General features: G+C 55.1%; 1 protein-coding gene across 9 annotated transcripts in view; it reads left to right on the top strand.

Moving 5' to 3' along the window:
- Positions 1–891: 891 nt before the first annotated feature.
- Positions 892–9,514, top strand: part of LOC128769921 (adhesion G protein-coupled receptor L2-like) — a 73,016-nt gene continuing 64,393 nt past the window's right edge. For 8 of the 9 annotated variants that reach the window (XM_053884003.1, XM_053884002.1, XM_053884001.1 and 5 more), the window contains exon 1: positions 892–1,226. The gene's annotated coding sequence lies outside the window, so the exon portion shown is untranslated. Of the gene's footprint in view, positions 1,227–1,970; positions 3,950–9,514 lie in introns of those variants that run through there. The other variant, XM_053883999.1, reaches the window with a different exon arrangement.

The raw sequence follows: 9,514 nt of genomic DNA, 5'->3' as shown, positions 1-9,514 counted from the left end.
AATGCGCTGCTCACAAATGGTAATTTCATGCAAATGGAACAACTTAATGGGCGCTCGACTTTGAAGCGCCGCCGTTTGGACGTCTCCAGTGGCACCTCTGAGGCGCGTGGCAAATGAAGCGCTGGTGGCGTCCAGCTCGTGCCAGGCACCAGCAGAAAGTCACGGCGGCTCCAGCAACCCTGGTGACCGGTGACCATGCACGACATGGGACTCCAATGACTCCAAAGATAGGTGGAGGTGACTTGGTTTCAAAGAGCTTCTGTGGTGGCTTCATGTCTCCAAGAGAGACGAAGCTTGGCAGCCGAAGGTGAGTTGCTCTTCCACACCATGTAAATGCTGCGGTCACTTTGGGAAGAACTGGGAGTGAGTTTCTCTTCAAATGCAGCGACTCCACGTTAGGTCCCGGGCATGCAGGCGCCCGGCCCGAGGCCCTGCATCCCTCCCAGCCACCTGCTCCGAGCGACAGGTGACCAAACGCCTGACGGGGCTTTCGCTGTGCGAGTGGTCATAAACCAACAGATGCTCCACAGAAGCTGGGAAATGCAGTCTGACGCACAAGTGGCGCGATGCCGAGCCTCTACTCAAAAGCAGGTCATGGTGGTGACTTGTCGTTCACACCTCTCTGACAGGACGCGTGCCCCCCTCATCCTCTCATCTCCACTGTGCACGCGAAGAACGGGTCGCCGGTCCATGGCAGGCCACACACACCGCTGCAGAGCGTCCAATAACCCCGCCCCCCCAGCTTTGACTGACGCGTCGTGTCTGCCTGCTGGATCGGTCCATTCCGCGTCTGGCCCGCGCTCCGCTCCGGGATTTGCGCCGCTCCGTCTGCAGCCAGCTGCTGCAGCGAGCGCAGCTCCGCGTCCTCGCGCAGCTCCAGTCCGACTCCAGCTCCGCCCGGCTGCGTGAGGCTCGGTCCCGCAGGAACAAGCGTCCACAAGTCACGGCGGGCGACACCTTCCCCAGGACTGACTCTCCAGACGCCAGCGGACCGCAGGGAGGCCAGCGGGGCGCTCTCGGCGATCTCCGAGCTCGACTGAGGAGGGACCCCGGTCATGGAGCCAAGCCCCGCAACCCCGGACGGATCGCCGTGAAGACGAGCCGATCGCTGCCGCAGCCGCCAGTGAGGGAGGTGGAGCGCGCCGATGCTGCCGAGCCGCTGCTCCGGGGGCCTGCGGTAGGACGCGCGAGAGAAGCGGCTCCTGCCGATCCCAGTCCACGCCGCAGTAAGTCGCGCCCGCAGTGAAGTGGAGCCCGCCGTAAGCTTTCACACCGAGTCGAGCCCAGAAGTGCTCCCACCTCGGCTCGGTCCTGGGTGGGACACGGCCTGGGCAGAGCTGGCTTCTGTCTGCTCAGTGGGCTGCGTGTCCGTCGATCATCTCCGGGCTTTTGAAATCGGCGCTGCCAGTGGGAAAGGTCATCCGTGACCCTCCAGCCAGGAGCGGAGCGGCTCCGTCTCACTCCGCCTCTGCGTTTACTGCTCCATTTTGGTGGCTATAAAATGAGATCATTCCTCAGAGCATGTATAATTCACAGAGCTGAGCCGAGACGATGGGACTCTCTCTCTCTCTCTCTCTCTGTCTCACGCTCGCGCACACACGCGCAGCTGGAGCTTTTAGGAAGCCATCAGATCAAGGTGAAAACACTTGATGGCTCCAGGACGGTGCTGCAGCATTATGTCACTGGGGGGTGTTTGGGGACACTTGTCCTGAAATGAATTCAGAGGAGGGTGGACCAGGAGAAACGGCCTCGGGTGGTGGGACGCGGAGAAGATGGCAGACTCTGAAAGAGGGCGAGCTGGACAAGTGTTCTCCACACGCACACATCTCACAGGCCTGGTCTTGGGAGGACGTGCCCTCTCGTCTCACCCGCCCAAATGGCTTCAGTGGACTCTGGTGTGAAGCCTCCTAACTTGCCATTTCCATATCAAAGTGAAGTGGAGAGAAGAGGCGCGAGCGTTTTGTTCTGCTGCTCTGCTGAAGGGCCGCCGCAGCGCTCCGTCTGCAGAACTAGTTGGCTGTTCAAACATGTTTCATCCCTCAGCACATGCGCCGCTCTCTGTGGCTGACTGAAATAAGGAGATGGAAATGTGCTCAGTGTGGAAGCCGTTTTGTTCGGAGCAAAAGGAGTCTGCTTTGGGCCGGAGAATGACGCTCAGGCTCAAGCGGCCGATTGTTTTTCCGCCGCAGATAACATTTGTTCTGCATGTTCGGCTGCTGCTTTGACTCCAGTGGAGGAATGTGGAACGATGGCGTGTGTGGAGTGTAGCACCAGGGCTGCGTGAAAACCGCAGGCCTGTCTTTGTCTTTCAATTCGACACTGCTGTTCTGTGGCATCGGGACGTCTTTGAAGCTGATCTCACATCATGGAAGTGAAGAAGCAGTGGCGCAAACAATGAGCACACTCTTTCTGGCTGAGACGAAATGGCGCCTCAAGTCGGTCGTCCTCGGTCGAGCGAAGGAAAGACATGGGAAACGTAAAAAACCAACATGTGCCTTTCATATCCAGCATTTTTCTTCTGCTTTGACTGACAGGCACGTGCTCTCGGATGGAAGGAATCGGGATCAAGCTAGCGTTTCTCAGTGCGCTGCCTCGGTCGGTGATGGTGACGGGTCTCCATAGTCTGCATGTCAGTCACCAGGAGGCTGGAGTGAAATCTTCCAGCTGCTGGTTCTCTGACTAGCTCTGCCCTGTGATGGAGGGTTCTTGGTGAGAAGTGATGCTTTGACGCTCTTGTTGTTGATGTTGGAAGTGTGTGAAGCTGTAGCTGTTGCCGTGCGTTATGAGACCTGCGGCACCATTTTTCCTGGAGGCCAGTATCATGAAGTGATGAACTATGAGATGATGTCACAAGTATTGGCTGCGGGTTCCTTCTGGCCCTCGGGCCTCGAGTTTAACCTCCCTGCCTCAGGGGACTGTGGTGGCTGTTCACACCCCGAAGGCTTCGCTGCTCTTCAGACTGTTTTTGAGTGGACGCGCAGCAGTGGCTGGGCTTTGCAAATGTGAAATGACACACGTGTGTGTTTGTGTGTTTAGTTATTTCTAATCATTTAAAAATATGTATACATTGATATTTACTATTATTTAGGATTTCAGGACCAAATACTGTGTTTTTATTGTAGTAAAAACACATGAATACCAAAGAAAAGGAAATCAAGACAATGCAAAGACAGGTGGAAAGAAGGTTTATTGAGGTGAGAGTGTGATCACTCGTGTTTCTGATTGTTGTGTTAGAATCATCTTTCTGCGGTCCAGTGTCGAGTGACGCTGCGTTCAAACTTGCATGTGAGCGTTTGCTGTGATGCACGGATGTGACGCTGGAATATCTGCTGTGGTGAGTTGAGCGCTCTGCGTGGCTCTGATGCTGAGCCCGTGCAAACAGTCCCTGGCTGAGAGAAGCACAGCGTCACCACGTTTCCATACGCCGGAGCTCAGTCTGTGCGACGCTTGTTAGCACCAGCCGTGCTGTCGCTGTCGCTCGGTGTAGGAAACAGGCTCGCCGTAACCAAGTGGACCACCAGCATGAGCGCATGACTCTGCGCATCTGTGGACGCAGCGGTGGATTCTGTCGTCTGGGCTGAACTTCACCTGCCGTCATCACTCACGGTGGTCGGTTTGACAGCTGTCTTGTCGCTGTGAAATGGTGGGCAACAAATGGACGGAGAGAAGGAGGGCGGGGGGGTGTGGTGGGGGGTCAGCGGACAGCAGAGTCATGGAAGGACTAGCCTTCCTTCTCACGCTCGCTGCCCTCACACGCGTCTTCAAAGCGATTTGGGACCAACTCGGAGGTGAATTGTGACTGCCTGCCTGTTACTGCTGTGTAGGAGGACGCAGAGTGGGAGCCGCGGGGGGAACGTGGAAATCCTGCTGCGACCGGTTTATGACACGATGAAGAGACGCTGCTGAGGAGGAGACCTACATGTCGTCTGCCTTGTCGACGCTGCAGAAGGTGGAAACGCTGTGTTTTTATGTTTTAATTGGTGAGGAGCTGTGTGACTCTCCTCTGCTCTTCGCGTGTACACAGTCCGTCAATTGACACTTGTGGGAATGACAATGGTTCAAGTCACTTCCTGTGGTTGGCTTGGTGGCATCCAACAAATGAGGCTTTGATGATCAGCACGGCTCTGCCTCCTCCTTTAATCTGAGCCGCTTCTTTCTTCTTTGATCAGGTGGCCACTTTTTTGAGCGTGAAACACTGCCCTCAGCTGCTGTTCCTGTCCAACTGGACGACGAAAGTCGTCATTATCCAGTTGATGGATGGATGGGTGGATGGATGGATGGATGGATGGATGGATGGATGGATGGATGGGTGGATGGATGGATGGATGGATCGATGGATGGGTGGATGGATGGATGGATGGATCGATGGATGGGTGGATGGGTGGACCTCCCGTCCCCACTGCTGTCTGCAGGTGGACGGAGGCTAGTGGCTCCAGTCCCGACGCTTGTAAGAGAGGAAGCCTCTTGTGAGTGATGGATGGTCTGTGGCTGGTCTGTTAACCCTTTGGTGCGTGCAGATCGCTCCCAGTTGGGGAGCCGTCGGCAGGTGTGATGGATGTGTCCCGGGTCTTTAGACTCATCTATCAGGAGATTAGCGCTGAGCCGTGAGCTGTCAGGGGAGCTGCCTCTCCAACACAGACTGGACATTAGCCTCAGAGGACTTCCCTGGGCCTCGGGGGGGGGTCCCAAGTTTGGGCGTTTGATTTGGTCCCAGAGTCGCTCGGGGTCACAGGAAGTGAGCGGATTAAAGGCCCAGAGCTTTGTGCTGCTATTAGGTGCATGTGACAGGCCGTCCGTCTTGGACTGAGAGAAGGTTTTGTGTCGCGCTCAGGTTGCTGGTGTTGTAGAATTATGGCTGAAATTGAGGTTCAGGACATGCTTCACTGCGGTAAACCTGCGCTGTATTCATGGGTCGCATGAAAATGCAAATCTCTCGGCTGCTCTGAGGAGAAAAACTGGGACTGGCAACGGCTACACGCGCACACACACTCACACACGTGGTGACGACGCGCTGGATTGGATTTCATGTTGAAAGATTTGGCTCTTGTCGTCTTGGTCTTTCTCCTGATGCACGAATTTGCCCCTCCCTGGTGGTGGCAGCCTTTACAGTAGTGGCCGCATGCTACGATTGAAGAAGTCCATAAACATACACAGTGGATTGGTTCAAGATGGCGCCCTCTAGCAGTGAGTGTTTGTCATGGTGCTGGTGTGGCCCTGTGTTGCGTCTCCTACATTTGAGTGTGTCTGAGCAGAGCGACATCTGCGGGCTCAGAGCTCCGTGTTTGAACAAATGTGCCTAGATGTTTGTTTGGTCTTGGGGGAGCAAACGTTGGGCGTCTGAGCTGTGGCACATGAGAAGCTGGCACCCAGTTTTCTCAGCAGGACGTCCCCTAAATGTCCCGTCAATAGTGGCTGTACGACAGCCGACTCCTAGTCACACGGGTTTCCGCCCGGTAATTTGGCCATTCTGGGCCCTTCTGCAGCCGTAGGTTGGCCATCGCCGCCGCCATATTGTTTATCCACGGTTCTTCACACTTTGGTGGCATGTCCGACACTGATGCCAGGAGGAAACCGACAACCGTTTCTAAAAGTAAGTGGCAGATTTTTAATTATAGGACTATTTTGGAATTTTCTCTTGCTTTTGTTAGTGCTTTGGACGTGGTGTGTCACCAGGTATCGACCATATTCTGCTGATAAGTGAGGCATGCTCCCTGCCCAGCGATGGCTGTGGTCTCTGAGTCCGCTGTAACGCGCTGGTGTCGGGAGGGGCATTCACCCGCCCGACATGCTCCCACGGCCAGAGCACATTCCTCTGGCTGAGATGGGCAGACGTGCTCACTTGAGATGAGAAGCAGAGAGCATCTACCAGCCAGTGCAGTCAGCCATCTTGCTCCGTCTGCGTCTCAGCGAGGCTTTCGACTTTCACTTTGGCTGCTGCGTAATGCTGCGTGCCGCGTCCGTGACGGTGAATCACTTTGGAAGATGGTCAACAAGTGCCCAGATACTGCAGCGTCACTGAGCGGTGGAGCTCCGGGTCTTCAGCGCTGCACGGACGCCCACCGAGCTGTTGCAAGTCTTTCCTCTGCACCTTCCGCCGCCACCAGATGCACTTCCTGGAGCGGCAGGCGTGGGAGGGACATGAGAGCAGGCCTTGAATTCAGCTCTGGATTTCAAACACACACACTCCAACTGGAGCCTGTCAGCGTGTTGTTGATCAGCGGAGCAAATCAGATCTTGATATTTGAAGAGTGAAGTTGTGATTGCTAATCACTCCACCGTTTTAATGAGGAGACTCAGAAGAATTCTGTCGTGGTCGGAGCAGCGGGAAGAAACCCAGCCAACCGCCGTGCCCTGTGACGAAGCCCCTGTCGCGCTGCAGCCAGCCAGCCAGGGAGGGAGGGAGGCTGCGCCAGACTGGAGCCAGCCCACTCTCTCCGGCTGGTGTTTTTTGCGCCCTGCGCTCTTAAGACCTTTGTGAGGACATTTTAATTACAGCAGCGCTGGCTGGAATTGATCTGGGCTTAGAGGGATTTCACTGTCAATGAGCGCGGGCCTGGGCGTTAACACGGGCCCGGCACGCCAGGCTGGATGCGCCTCTTCTCCGACTCTCCTTTCACTGTCCTTTGTGTGGGATGCAGCCGCTTCACCAGTCTAAAGGAGAATTCCACTGCGTGCACTTCTTCTTCTCTGCAAGCAACGGCTCCAGTGTTTTTCAAGGAGGAATCTCTTGTGACCAAAGGCATGGAAGAAAAGTAGAAACATGGAAACAAGCGGAAAACTCATTATGATTTAGGGGTTTTTGAAAGGTAAAACAGCTACTGGCCAAGTGACAGCGAGGCACCCGGTGCTCGCAGAACTGAAGTCATGAGAGTTACTTCTCCTGGTGTTTTCATGCGCAGTGGGCAAAAACCCTGGTGGTGTCTTCACTGCTTAAATGTGACGGTGCTGGTGCAGAGGAGGGGCGTTCCGTTTGAGAGGAAAGCTTGGCGACACTCGACGTTGGCGGCGGTGATGTAGGAGCTGTGTCTTCGGTGGTGGTGGCGTAACAACGGAAGAAAGAATTGTATAGCGACGGCACAACCATCGCAGATTTGCGGTCGATCTGTGGCAAGATCTGCCTGGACAGAGACGCTGGCGAGGCCAGTGGTGTGGCGGGGGCCGAAGCCAGCTCCGTCCACGCCGCTGCTTCAGGCCGGCGGCCGCGTCTCTTGTGTCAGGCGATGAGCTTGAAATGAGTCTTTCTCAAAAGCCCGCTTCTTTAAAGAAGCACCTTTTCATCCGCCTTCATTTGCATTCATGAAAAGCTCATTAACAACTTTTCAGAGCGCTTCATTTCTCTTCATTGGATTGTGAAGGACAATTTGAATGGCCTTGAAACGATTTGAAAAGAATGGACATGATCCTGTGTTTTGAGCTTGCTGAGGAAAGAAAGGTGGCGGCGGGGCTCTGTGCTGGACTGTTCAGGCTCAGGAAATGATGCTGTCACCTCAGGTGTCCTCTCACCCAGCACTTTCTTCCTGCTTCCGTCTTGTCACCCACAACCTTTCAAACGGCATGAGGCTGTTAGATAATGCTTCCCGATGAGGCTGAATTATTGATGGTCTTGTTCCCAGCAGTGGGACAGGGCAGGCTTTTAACTCTCGTCTCTAGCTCGGTAACTAAGGGACACCACAGCAACACCCGCTGGAATGATGCAGGGCGGCAGGCCGGAGAGCCGCTGAGGCAGGGGCCGACAGGCGCTGGACTTGGCTCCCGTTCTCTGGGTCACTGGGTCCGTGTGAGTTCCGGCGCTCCGATGCGGGGCCTGCTCCGTCACCGGCCTAATTTTAGCCCGAGCTCCCGCTGAGGCTCCCGCGATTCCTCGCCAGGACGAGCAGTCGCAAATAATGAATGACCTTTTCAGAGCTGCCACACAAATACAACGTTCCCCGTCTCCAAGACGCAGCCAAGGAAGTCTGGCTCGCCATGCGATATTCAATTAAGGACGAAGGGATGGAACGATGATCTGCTTTGGAAATGCTGCGGCTCGACTGTTCATCATGGACGAATGATGGAAAAGGCTTGGAAACAGGCTCCGTTTGACTGAAACCATCCACCCAGTTGCCCAGTGGGTTTCACCTGTGAGGAAGGAAATTGTGGCGCTGACCTTCGATCCCAGAGGTGAGCGTGGGTTGATACAGGTGGTCGTCTCACGCCTCCTTTTCCCTCTCCTGGCAGACCAGCGAAGCCGGCGTCTTGGGTCAGGCAGACCCGCTCGCTGGTCACGTGGGGCTGAATGAAACGTGACTCAGAGCTCCTGGAGTCTCTTTTCATTGTCCAAATAGGTGTGTAGCTTCTGGCCTTGAAGTATCTTTTGAGTCGGATTTTGTTTTTTTTTTCTGACTCTCTCTTGGACAAAATACCATTCAAGCGGTGGATTTGGTCAATATGTCATATGAGTCCTTCATTTATTTATTTGGCTTCCTGGCCCTACAAAACTGGTCCTGATGGCTGGCGTGTCAGTCTCTGAAGTGGAGAGAGAGAGCGAGCGAGCGGTGTGGAGGAAGCCAGAACACCTGCTGGTGAACGGGGCTCCACAGCTCTCACCGGACTCATTTGGGCCAGAGACGGCTCTGCAGCCAGGTAATGGCCTCGGGCCTCCAGCAGCAGCGCCAGTATCAGGAAGTCAAACTCCGGTTCCCACAGTGGCTGGCTGAAGACAGCAGGCTAAGCTGCGGCCGGTCGGAGCAAGGCATGTCCAGTCAGCTTTCTTTCACCCTGCACTGGAGTCCCACCTGAGGAGAGGCTTCGGACATCGGGATGAATGGCTTCTGATTCATGAGAGCTAAAAAAAGTGGACACGAGATTCCCTCTCCAGCGACTGAGCGGGAACAGAAGAAATGAACTTTGAGTATGACAGAGAGAGATGATCATGAGCAAGCGTGAAGGAAAAGCAATGGTTTTAGATGTGCAGCCTGGCGGTCAGTGAAGATGGTGCCAGTCCAGCTCCAGTGCAGAACATGTGTGTCGGACTGAGTCAAGAAGTCAACCAGCTCCACCGCTCTGTTCGGCTGGATCTGCCTGCACAAACCCACTGGAGAGTTGAGGAATGAAGAAGAAGGAAGTGTCCGGCCCCGTCGCCATGTGCCTCTGACTAGAGTTGTGTGAGAGGCCAACCTGCCCAGTGGGCCACAGCTGCCTGGGCTGGCTTTGCTCAGCCTCTGCTCAAGGCTGAGTCCAAGGAGAGTCACCATCTGACCTTGATGTTTTCCGCCTGAAGCCAGATTTCAAAATCTAACTGCATCTTTGGAAGCCAAACGCTTGGAGGGAGTCCACCTTAAGAGAGTGTTGTCAGGTCAGCGACCCCAACAGTCGGATCTTCAGAGGACAGGCATCTCAGGGGCGTGTCGCCTGAGCTCACGTCCCTTTTCATGTGTCCCGCCAGCTCCGGTCACGTGCTGCTGATCTGGGCAGATTCATGGCTTGTAATAGAGGCAGCGGGATCATTGTGGGTCTGTCAGGGGGATGAAGTGGT

The sequence above is a fragment of the Synchiropus splendidus genome, chromosome 13 (genome assembly GCF_027744825.2).
Source record: "Synchiropus splendidus isolate RoL2022-P1 chromosome 13, RoL_Sspl_1.0, whole genome shotgun sequence".
NCBI lineage: Eukaryota > Metazoa > Chordata > Actinopteri > Syngnathiformes > Callionymidae > Synchiropus > Synchiropus splendidus.
This window is presented reverse-complemented; position numbering and strand designations above follow the sequence as displayed.